Source organism: Orcinus orca, chromosome 12 (genome assembly GCF_937001465.1).
Source record: "Orcinus orca chromosome 12, mOrcOrc1.1, whole genome shotgun sequence".
NCBI lineage: Eukaryota > Metazoa > Chordata > Mammalia > Artiodactyla > Delphinidae > Orcinus > Orcinus orca.
In genome coordinates this window covers 44861909-44873824 of record NC_064570.1, presented here as the reverse complement: position 1 = coordinate 44873824, position 11916 = coordinate 44861909, and positions in this window count along the sequence as shown.

Here is an 11916-nt window from a genome sequence, read left to right as displayed (position 1 = left end):
TGGTCCGTCAAATAAATGAGGCATTGTTCAAATGGCAGATGAAAAAAGCAAAAAAAAAAAAAAAAAAGGAAGAAAGTAATGGAGAAAGGATTGAGAAAGAAACAAAAAATATTATGCTGCCAGAGCTACCTCCTGAGTATCAGTGTTTTCTAAGCGCATCCTTCTTGCTGTTTCATTTAATCTTCACAGACACCCTGTCCAGTTGGCGAAACAGATATTGTTCTCTGTTTGACAGATGACGAAGTTGAAAATGTAAGAAGCTATTTCTTGTCCTAATTCACATATTGAGTAAGTCACACATCTAGAAAGAAGAACCCACATTCTCTGCTTGAGGCACAAAAATGTAAAGAAAGTTACCCACATAAAAATGTATGGTTCTAAAGAATTTAATTTAAAGACAGAATTTTAAAACCAGGAAGCAAAGTGATATGGGCACAAAAATATTCTATGTAGGAAATAAATGCTGAGCATGATGGCTTCACTACAGCTTTACCTCTTCTTTCTCTTTTATTGCCTTCCTTTCCTTCCTTCCTCCTCCAAAGAGATGAAGGTATATGTGAGAAATACAAGAAAAGAAGGAAACAGAGGAGAGAATAACAGAAATTTATGAGGAGAAGGCCTAAGAGAAGAGGAAATGAATGTGTAGGGAGATCTTAGTCATGAACATATAATATGCCTCTGATAGATTTACAATTTGGAAAGAACATATCAAAGATTTTGTTTTAAAATTTCTCCTGAAAAAAATTGAGGTCAGAGAGGGAGTAAATGTGTCAAGGAGTTTAGATGATGTCTTTGCTGCCAGTAAATGAATAAGCTGTTTAGACAGAACCGAAAGCTTTCCCTGTGGTCCCTGAGCGAGCATCTCTGGCTTCAGCTCCATGGTCTGACAGTCTCTATTACTCAAGGGCATCGACTGGCCAATCACACCTTCTCCTCCCCATCGAGTCACTGTAAATACCACCCAGGGCTGCTGCCGCTCCTGCTGCTAAGGGGAGGTGACAAAAGATCACGTGCTGGGCTTCCCTGGTGGCGCAGTGGTTGAGAGTCCGCCTGCCGATGCAGGGGACACGGGTTCGTGCCCCGGTCGGGGAAGATCCCACGTGCCGCGGAGCGGCTGGGCCCGTGAGCCATGGCCGCTGAGCCTGCGCGTCCGGAGCCTGCGCTCCGCAATGGGAGAGGCCACAGCAGTGAGAGGCCCGCGTACCGCAAAAAAAAAAAAAAAAAAAAAAAAAAGATAAAGTGCTGATCACGTTCCCTGGGCATCTTCAGGACACAGATCTATATCTGCAGAGCATAGTGATTAACAGGTGGGCTAGGTTCCAACACCAGTGTCATCCTTACTGTGTGACCTCTTGGAGTACCAGTTTCTCCTCTGCTGGGGCATAATCATAGGATACATCACACAGGTTATTGTGAATGTCAGAGACGATAGTTCACGTGAAGTACTTAATATAGGGATTGCTCACGGAAAGTTCTCAATAAATATTAGCCTTTTGTAGCAAGCTGTCTTTCTCCCTCTCAAAAATTAACACTATTTGTCCTGTGTTAAGTTATAGTGAGTTCTCCAACCTATAATTATCATTTTTTAAAAAAATGAAAAATAGGCCTCAATTAAAACTAGCTATTCATCATTTTCTATTGTTCACAGAAATTTCCCTCCTAAAAATAAGTGACAAAAATCTGGTGGTATTTGAAAAACCTGTATTAAAAGTCTTATGTGGCTATGGGCATTTCCTGGTTTCTTGCATCAACTTGGGAAGAATTGCTCCATGAATCAAGGACTATCAATTTGTATCATTTACATTTTCATTTCTCTAAACAGCCTCCACAAAGTTAAAAAGAACATAATTTTGAAAGCTGATGTTTATTCATTGGGAATAAGGGAGGGAAAATAGTGAGAAATCTGGCTGAGAAAATAGTTGAGAAGGCATGGAGTTTTAGTAATCTCAAGGTTAATATTTTAAGCTAACATTTAAATGGTTATTAATGGGCAATAATACTAAGCTCATAAAAAACTATACTTCACAAAAATCCTTGATTGTTTTATACTGCATCATAAGTATACGATACTTTGGTAACATAATAAATTTAATTACTAGAGCCAGAAATAAATGACTTTTTTAAAAAAACCCTAGATTTTTCTAGCTTACAAATAAGATTCTAACAAACTCTTTGAAGAAAAAGTAATATTTCTTAATATTAATTACCTGTAGTTTAGTTGGTTAACTATAAACACGAGATTAGTGAAGTGTGAATTAATGGGGTTTTATTGCATAATACAAGTTAAAGCAACATACTCATAAAATAGTCTACTTATCTTTTCTTGTATCATAGCTTTCGAACACCTAGGGCTTTGGTCTCGTTTATCTTTAGTTGTTCATGGACAGAATTCTGTCAAGGGAATGACAGGAATATAAAGCTGTTAACTCTTTCCACTGAAGTTGGAGGTCAAGAAACGTCTTGCGCGTGAAGTCCTGATTTCTTACCATAATTTAAGAGCATGGGCTCCAGACTCAGGCTGCCTAAGTTCAAACCCTGCTTCCCCTTTATAGGCTCTGTGACAGTTGGGAAATTACTTCAGTTCCCTCCTTCATGAAACAAAGATGATTATGGAATTTATCTCACAGGGTTCAGTAGAAAGATGAACATTTAACAGTGCCTGGTATACCATGAGCTCTCAATACATTCCACTGTCACTATAGCTTACCTGGTGGAAGTTTACCCACCTTTAACCTCATGGCGACAAGTTAATCAAGTTCTAACTTAGATTATTAATTCAAATGTACTTATACTTTGCCATATCATTTAGTGTTTTGTGTGTATCTCACCCAGGAGGTGATTTTTAAAACTTGTTCTTCGTATAAGTGCATTGTAAAATGCTTTTTAAAAATTCCTTAGAGTAAAACATCTACTAAAGTTCAGGTACTGTACGGTTAGTATTTCAATTCAGAGGTTGCTTTTCTGATGATAGAACAAGCACTGGATGACTTTCATGAACTTATTTACTTTTTGTTATTTGTTTTATGGCCGTTGAAATATCACAGGAGAGCTCTTGAATCTGCCCCCTCCCAACCTGCTCTTTGCCAGCCATCATCCATTTGTTCAAGCCCCAAAGCCTTGGTTTCTCCTTGGTTCCTTCTTTGGCCTCATATCCCATATCCACTCTATCACAAGAACTATAGACGTTGCTTCTAAAACATGTCATAACTCCATTTGTTTCCCTCTCTGCATGATTATCTCTGTCTCCAGAACTACCTCCATCTGACCTCTTGCCTGAACTGCTGCAGTAGCTTCCTAAATGGTGTGCTTGCTTTCACTCCTTTACTAAGAAAATTTGTTTTCCACTGACAGCCCAAGCGGATCTTGGGGAACCACACATCTATCCATAGACTGATCCTGGTGAAACATATATCTAACCATGACACTACTCTTATTCAAGACCTTCCAGTGGCTTCTCAGCCTCCTTAGAATAAGATCCAAACTCTTGACTCTGGAATACAAAGCTTTGTATGCTCCGACCACGCCCTACCTTTTTGACCTCTTGTCCTACCCTTTCGCCATCACCCACTGTACCTCAGCCACATTGACCTTCTTCCTGTTGTTTGAACATGCCAAGCTTGTCATCTTAGAACATTTGTACTAGCTGTGACCTTGGCCAGGAATGCTCTTAACCCCCAAACTTCTCATGGCTGGCTCCTTCTTGCTCTTCAGGTTTCAGGCTAAATGTCACGTTTTGGGAGATGTCCTCCTCTCTCATCCAACTGAAAGCATCAGCCTAGTTACTCTCTATCACATTACCTTTTTTAATGTCTTGCATGGTATTTATCAAGACCTGATTTTTTCTTATTTGTTCATTTACTGCTCACTTGTCTCTTTGCATATTTTCAGCTTTGTTCCCACTAAAACATAAATTACAGCAGACAAGGGACAACTTTTCTCTGTCTCTCTTCTGCATGTGGTATCTTTTGCATTTGGCAGACGGTCAACAAACTATTGAATGAATGTACAGAAAAGTTCTCAGATTGCCCACAGGAAGATACTCCCTGTATCCTGACTTCTAAATCCCTTCAATTCTTAAGTTCCACCCAGGATAATTCCATGCCACACCCCGGAGAGTGTAATGACATGAATTCCTCATCAGGAAAGCAGTATAATTGACAATTTCTTTCAGGACTGCCTTAGTTCGTTTCTACTACCATGTGTTTTATCTCCCTTCTCTCAATTTTCTTTTTCTTGCCTCATGGTGACATCTTCAACAAAATTATCTCATTCATTCACGCAACAACCTGGGCAAGTATCATTTCCTCCTTGTTTTTTAAGGGAGAAAGCTGAGGCTCAAAGTGGCCATACAACCCATGAGTGACAGACTGGAGATCTGAATCCAAGCCTGCATATTACCTGTGGATTTTTCCTTGCCTGGAGATAGTGTCCCATTCATTACGGGGTCTCCCATTTCCCACAGTAGCCATTAGTGAGCTGACCAAAGGATTGCCAAACATAGCTGCCCTATATAGTCATTTGGGGATTTCTCCTTAGACTTGCAGAATAAGAATCTGCATTAGAGTTTAAGAAGCTGCATTTTTTGGGCTTCCCTGGTGGCGCAGTGGTTGAGAGTCCGCCTGCCAATGCGGGGGGCGCGGGTTCGTGCCCCGGTCCGGGAGGATCCCACGTGCCGCGGAGCGGCTGGGCCCGTGAGCCGTGGCCGCTGGGCCTGCGCGTCCGGAGCCTGTGCTCCGCGGCGGGAGAGGCCACAGCGGTGAGAGAGAGGCCCGCATACCGCAAAAAAAAAAAAAAAAAGAATCTGCATTTTTGAGGAGCTCTCCAAATTTAGGTACCACTGAGTTAGAAAATCAGGTGAGAGAATGTTAGATATATGTTATTCCAAAAAGGACTTTGAGATAACAGCTGAGATTAGTTTATCTGATAAGGTTAGTGACCCAGTGAGCCTCTGGGGCTGAGACAGGGAAAGATAGAGATTGGATACCTTCAAGCCCTTGCTTGGGGAGAAGGAACAATATATGCTATTTGTTAGGAAAAGAGCCACAAAGCATGCGATGGGGCCTGGTCTTGGGTGTGGAGGGCAGCCCAGGGAAAGTGCTGAGAGTAGAAGAGCCTACTTTCAGTGGTTAAGGTCCTTCAGTAAAACCCCATTAGATATTTGAGCTTTTTCAACTGTCTGTTCAAGTTTCCTAAAGTCTTTCGCATAAGTAATTTAGCATGTTGTTGAACCATTAAAAATATATTCAAAATAAAGTGGGCAAGAAGGGCATTTTATAGGAGTATAAGCTTATTTAGGCTATCAGAAATAGCTTAACAAGCATCTCCATATTACTCCCCAAACACTGAGCAGTGTTTTTATCATGTAATTATAACATAATGAAAGGAAACAACACATTTGAAGTACCTTTCCTATTGGAGAACATGCAATTTTGTCAAATCTATATATGCTAGTAAAATGCTGCTCCACCGTGCATCTTGTTAGCATCGAGTCCTATCTAATAGAAGAGATAAATGGCCTCTTGAGGCTTAGAAGCCACGGAAAGTCACATCTGGTAGCTTGCACCTGGCTGACCTATTCATGGAAAAGGTCAATTTAGTGCAAAAGGGCATTTAAAAAATCAGTTCTGCTGGAGGGAATTAAGCAGCTGTCAGGGGGGAAGGGGTTCATCCTTTCACACCCTTCCACTCGCTGAGCCCATTGCTTTAACCATTGCTGGAGGGCCACAGTTCTGCATTTGGTAACATTATTACAGGCTACTGTTATCGCCTTTTGTTACTAGAAATTCAAGTATTTCTGTATTTCCTATATTAATGCAGTAACCAAATAAAAACTGAGAGCATTTCATTTTATTACAGCTTGAAGTAGTATTTAGGACTAGGTTTTATTGTCTTTAAGAATATTCAGTATTGCCTTTTATATTTCAGTTAGCTTTATTTGTTGAGCTTTCTTCAACATTTGGTTGTAGTTTGTCATGAAAAAATACCTCTTTTTACTCTTCCCATATTTGAGTCAAGAGACAGTTCCAGGAAATCCATGTGAAAGGAGAAGCAAGTTAGAGTCAGCTTATAAGGGTTACAATTTTGATCTCAGTACTGTAAGTCTTCAAGAGTATCCACAGTATACTTTTCTAAAACGAAGGAAGTAAGATGCGGTCTTTCATAATATTTGGAAGTTTCAAAATGCCTGTGCTGGATGAAAGATTTGTTGGACTAGACTGAAATGCTGTTTCTTAGCTAGATCCAGAAAGTCTCCACTCAGAGTTGGTTTCCATCCTTTAATGCCCAGTGGACAATTAACTACATACGCTGAATCTAGGGTTTAGTGTTGAAACTACTCTCTGGCTTTATCAATTGCAGATATTGATAACATCTGAAAAATATGTTTAGCTATTTAAAAAAAAAACAACCCACTACTTTATCTTTTAACTTTCCTGGTCTCTATTCAATTTTATTTATTTATTTATTTATTTTTAACATCTTTCTTGGGGTATAATTGCTTTACAATGGTGTGTTAGTTTCTGCTTTATAACAAAGTGAATCAGTTATACATATACATATGTTCCCATATCTCTTCCCTCTATTGATTTATTTTAAAAGGAGCTTTTTTCTTGGCCCCGCAGCTCTGCTTGCCGGATCCTAGTTCACCACCAGGGATCGAACCCAGCCCCCAGCAGTGAAAGTGCAGAGTCCTAACTGCTGGACCACCAGGGAACTCCCTCTATTCAATTTTAAACGGCCTAAAGAGAAAGGCAGTATTTACCCAGATAATGCAGAGATTTGCCCTCAGGTGTCTCCGGACCCCAGATTCCCCGTCACTGATGGACCGAATTTCTAGCTTACTCGCTGAATGCTGAGCTTTCACATCCCCTCATCCTGAGCAGACAAGTTCATACTGGAATAATTTTCCTTTCATTGAAAGCAAAACATCAATAGCCCCAGAATAGTCTACCCCTTCAAAAGAGAAAAGTCGGGAATCTTTGAGACTATTACGTATAATTATTTTATGTTTAACTAAGGTGCTTTTTAAAAGGCTTCAGATATATACTTTAGATATTTCATAAAGATTTATGCAGAGTTTAAATATTTAGTTTAACATGTTTAAGTTTCAGTGATTCATGTCAAAACAAAACTACCCATTAGCCAAATGCCAAACAAGTTTGACATGGAGATGAGTCAGACTGGGGCCATTTGGGCTCCAGACTGCAAAGTGCTGTTAAGCATTCCGGCATTATGGGTGCCATTTCCTCACAGGGTCCTCTCTCAGCATTCAGGCCATGAGGCTTAAGGGGAGTCACACTAGAAATATGGAGAACATTCCATTTCTGTTAATTTATCATGGCTGAATTGGCATAACAAATGGTGACAAATAGGCCTTTTTCATCCACATAAAAGTTACCATTACATTTTCAATGGCTTTTACTTGAGCGTCAAAAATAGCAAGTTTAATTACACAAAAGCTGGTGGAGGCATGTACTGTGAATTTAATGCAGGGAATAGGAGAGGGGCTGCTGGACCATCAACTTTGAGCCTGCATAGGGAGATAGAACCAACATAAATATACACATGGAAGGAGATATTAGAGATTACAGAAATCATAGGGAAATTTACTTCTTCAGGTCAGTGTTATATTTATCTAGAAATAGGTTGAAAGAAAAACAACTACTAAATATTATTCCTTGATTCCCTTCTGTCTCAAGAGTTAACCATATGGCTGAAACTCTAAATGCATGTGAAATGTGAATTTTGCAAGATGTCTTTAACCTAATTTCAAGAAGTGCTTAGGCTTTGATCATGGTATTTAATAGACTGTCATTAGTTAAAAGAGAAGGGCCCATTATAGCATTGTCGGTTGGGTAGTAAAATCCTTATGTATAGAATCAACTTGATAAAATGTGGCCCCCAAATGGAATTATTATCACTAGACAACCATTTAGAGTTACTTGATACCTATTATATATCAATAAATCTAAATGGAGGTGGATCATAGCACATAAAAGATATTCCTTTGCAGCCCAGACTTAATATATTTTCCTTATCTTACTTGATTGATTATAACATAATTCTCTGTATAGTTTCACCTCTAGGAAATAAAAAAAATTAATATTGATAATATAAAATGAACCATCTCGGTAAGTGTTTTGATACTACGAAAATGCAATTTGTTGCATCTAAATATTACTGGCATGCCTTATTTTAACTACATATTGATTTTTTCTTATATACCTATGAAATGAAGTTTTTCATGATAACTATAATAACATTAAGAAGTATGTTCGCCAATGCCTTATCTCAGTTTTTTAAGGATACACGAATTTATTTTTTTTTTTTTGGACACGGGCCTCTCACTGTTGTGGCCTCTCGCGTTGCGGAGCACTGGCTCCGGACACGCAGGTTCAGCGGCCATGGCTCACGGGCCCAGCCACTCCGCGGCATGTGGGATCTTCCCGGACCGGGACACGAACCCGTGTCCCCTGCATCGGCAGGCGGGCTCCCAACCACTGCGCCACCAGGGAAGCCCAAGGATACAAGAATTTAGTGACCATATGGTACAACTAACTCAGATCTAAACAATGATAAAAACAATTAGCTACCGAATCGCCTTAAAGACCAACTGGATGAATATGTAAAACTGCACATTAGATAATCAATGCCAAGAAATCACAAATCCTGATATTCTGATGTTCACTTGTACTTTACAGCTGCTGAGTAGTGTTTTTCAAATTGGAGCAGGAGGGAAGCCATATAAATTCACACCTGTCCCAGAGGTTTAGATGATCCTTTTTTAGTTTTGTTAGTAGGAAACTACATGGAATAGATTACTTTCCCTTCTGCAGCTCTATTGTAATTTCATTAAAGAAGATCAAGGGCAAAATTGTGTTCTATCTGCTTATCGAAATGCAAATACCACCTTTAGGTTCTAGATAAATACTATAAATCATTCTTCAGGTGTATTTTGGATTAACTATGTAAAATATAGCTAAATATAAACTTATCTAACACTTGCTATGTACCAAGCACTGTGTAGAAGATAAGAAAGTAAAGAGGCAAACACAGTGCTGGATTTGTTGGTGCATAGCAAAATACACCATGTCCTTATGGAGTTTACAGCATTACTGGGGAGAAAAGAAAACTGTTGGAAATATGATTATGTATAAGCAACTTGATACAGGGATAGGCTACAAGGGTAGGTGAACATAGAAGTAGAGGGCAGTGTGTGGTGCAACATGAGAGGAAGCAGGGGTGAGGGTACCGGTGACTATAGTCTTGAAGAGGAGACTCTTCACTCCTTGAATATGCTTTGGCTTGTGTCATCATGATATGAACAAAGAGTCAAAGAAATGCTAAGAGTTTGGACTCTATTGCGAATCAACCCTGTAATTAATCCTTCTTTAGTTTTTACTTTCACAGGGATCCTAGGTGAGAGAAACCTCCCCCCAGCTATGTCCTTCCTTCCTTTTTTCCCAATGGCGAATCTATACTTCTTTCCACATCTAGCTTAAACATTTCAGGGAGGGTCGATCGTTCAAAATTCAGAAAAATCTTGAATTTGGAAGGAAAGAGTAGTAATACTGTATATAAAAAGTCTTAAAAGATAATTTTATGATGAGCTGAGAACAAAATTAGTTTTAAGAACTTTTAATTATATCATAGATATTTGTTATCTTGGGTATGTGTGTTTATGAAGAGTCATTCCAAGGCCACGATCTCACATACCTCAAGGGGGTGGCTAGACAAAGCAAAAATTAATATTCTTTTTTTTTTTTTTTTTTTTTTTTTTTTTGCGGTACACGGGCCTCTCACTGTTGTGGCCTCTCCCGCTGCAAAAATTAATATTCTAAAAAAGGAAGGTAATGATTAGTGATCACTAAAGAAGCACCTCACTTCCTGAGGAAAATATAGTTCTTATAATTAGAATGGAATGATACAACTCTGAATGTGTTTTCTCTTGGAGTATTACAATTATGGCAATAACATTTAGATTTTTAATATTAAAGTCTTATATTCCCCTTGAAACTTCCCTCAACTCCTACATGATTCAATTAATTTTTTTAACTTAAAATTAAATGTCCTCATTTTTTTCCATGCAAGTATGTATACATTCTTGGCCTCAAGATGGAAAGTTATTTGCTTTAATATTTATGATTCAGCAGGGTATTTTATAGCTCGCACAAGCTGCAGCTTAAGTGCATATCTTCTGTACATACAGAGGTCGGAAATAATTTGCTTCATGATATAGGAATTAAAATCAATACTCTTACTTCCTTAAGAAAACAAACGTAACATAATGTAAATGAGAAATGAGTAAATTATTAATAGATGGGCCTATCTAAAATATAATTCAAGCGAAAGCAAGGTCAACCCAGAGAATCGAGTTTTAAGAAACACTGCAAGTTACAGGAAGCATGAGGAGGTTAGATATATCACCACAGCTTTGTCTTTAGAAAGTTGCTTTCATCTAGGGTTTTTAATCCATATTACAAACACCCTGTTATCTGCCCCTGTGAATGGTATGGTATGATGTTTCTCAGATTGAGGACGAGGAAATGGAGAGCAGAGAAGTCTTACTGGGCCTGGAAGTCTTGCACATGGTACCTGAGGGGACTCCCAGGTTTCTCATTAGCACTTAACTAGCAATCAGGCTAGAGGGAGTCCCACTAGATGCTCTTGTCAGGTTTGTTCACGCTTCCAGATTTTCTGCCTTTCTTTTCTTTTCTTTTTCTTTTTCTTTTTTTTTTTGAAGAAGACTGCTTTCTTAGTTGTATTTTAAAAAGATAAAAATGTAAAACCAATAATGACTTGACACCAATGCCTTTCTATGTCCTTTCTGCTCAGGATTTAGGCAAATCCTATACTCCAGAATGATCCCTTCCTTTCTCTCTCTGCTTCGTATATTTCCACCTATTGAAGATATGGTGAGCCCAAACTGGCTGAGTTAGGTGGAAAGGGCATTTTCTTCTTTATTGTTAGAAAACAGAATTTAGGGCTTCCCTGGTGGCACACTGGTTGAGAGTCCGCCTGCCGCTGCAGGGGACATGAGTTCGTGCCCCGGTCCGGGAAGATCCCACATTCCGCGGAGCGGCTAGGCCCGTGAGCCATGGCCGCTGAGCCTGCACGTCCAGAGCCTGTGCTCCGCAACGGAAGAGGCCACAACAGTGAGAGGCCTGTGTACCGCAAAAAAAAAAAAAAAAAAAATAGAAAACAGAATTTATCAGCTGCCATCTTTCTGGGTCCTGCTCTAGCTTATGATTTCTACACAGCATCTGGGTTTGGCTTCCTATTTCCCAAGTCAAGAACAAGTATTTCCATGTGTCTAGAAAAGTATTCCTCTTAGAAGGAGGAAAGCTGCATGAGAACCTGACCCCCTTGAAAGATGGACAGATATATAATTCATGATCAGCAAAGTCAGAATCAGCTTTGATTCTGTCTTTCTTACCTTCTATTCCATGTAATTTACTTACATTTGTAGGATCCTCTCCCCTACCAAGTGTTGCTTCTATAGCAATACGTTCATTTATTTATTGACACAAAATTTGAACTTCTTTTGTGTCAGTGTTGGGGATGATAGATATACTCAAAGCAATTCCTTACCTTAAAACACTTATAGTTTAATAGGATGGACTTATACAAATGAATTCTAATAAACTGAAATGAAAAAGTGTATCATGAACATATGTCCAAAGTACTGTGGAGGCACAGAAGAGGATATGGTTATTGCTAACTGGTAGGAGGCTATGCTGTATGCAGAAGTTTTTCAATGGAGAGATTACCAGTGTTGCTGCTGGGGTGATTTTCTTAGTAGACAAACAGGCAGTTCTTAAGATGGAAGTAAATATGTTCTGTCTGAGTAATTGCATGGTGCCTGAGGTCTCCGTTTGCTTTCAGCTGGACGTAACACTTTTCAAAAAGCCTCTAAAC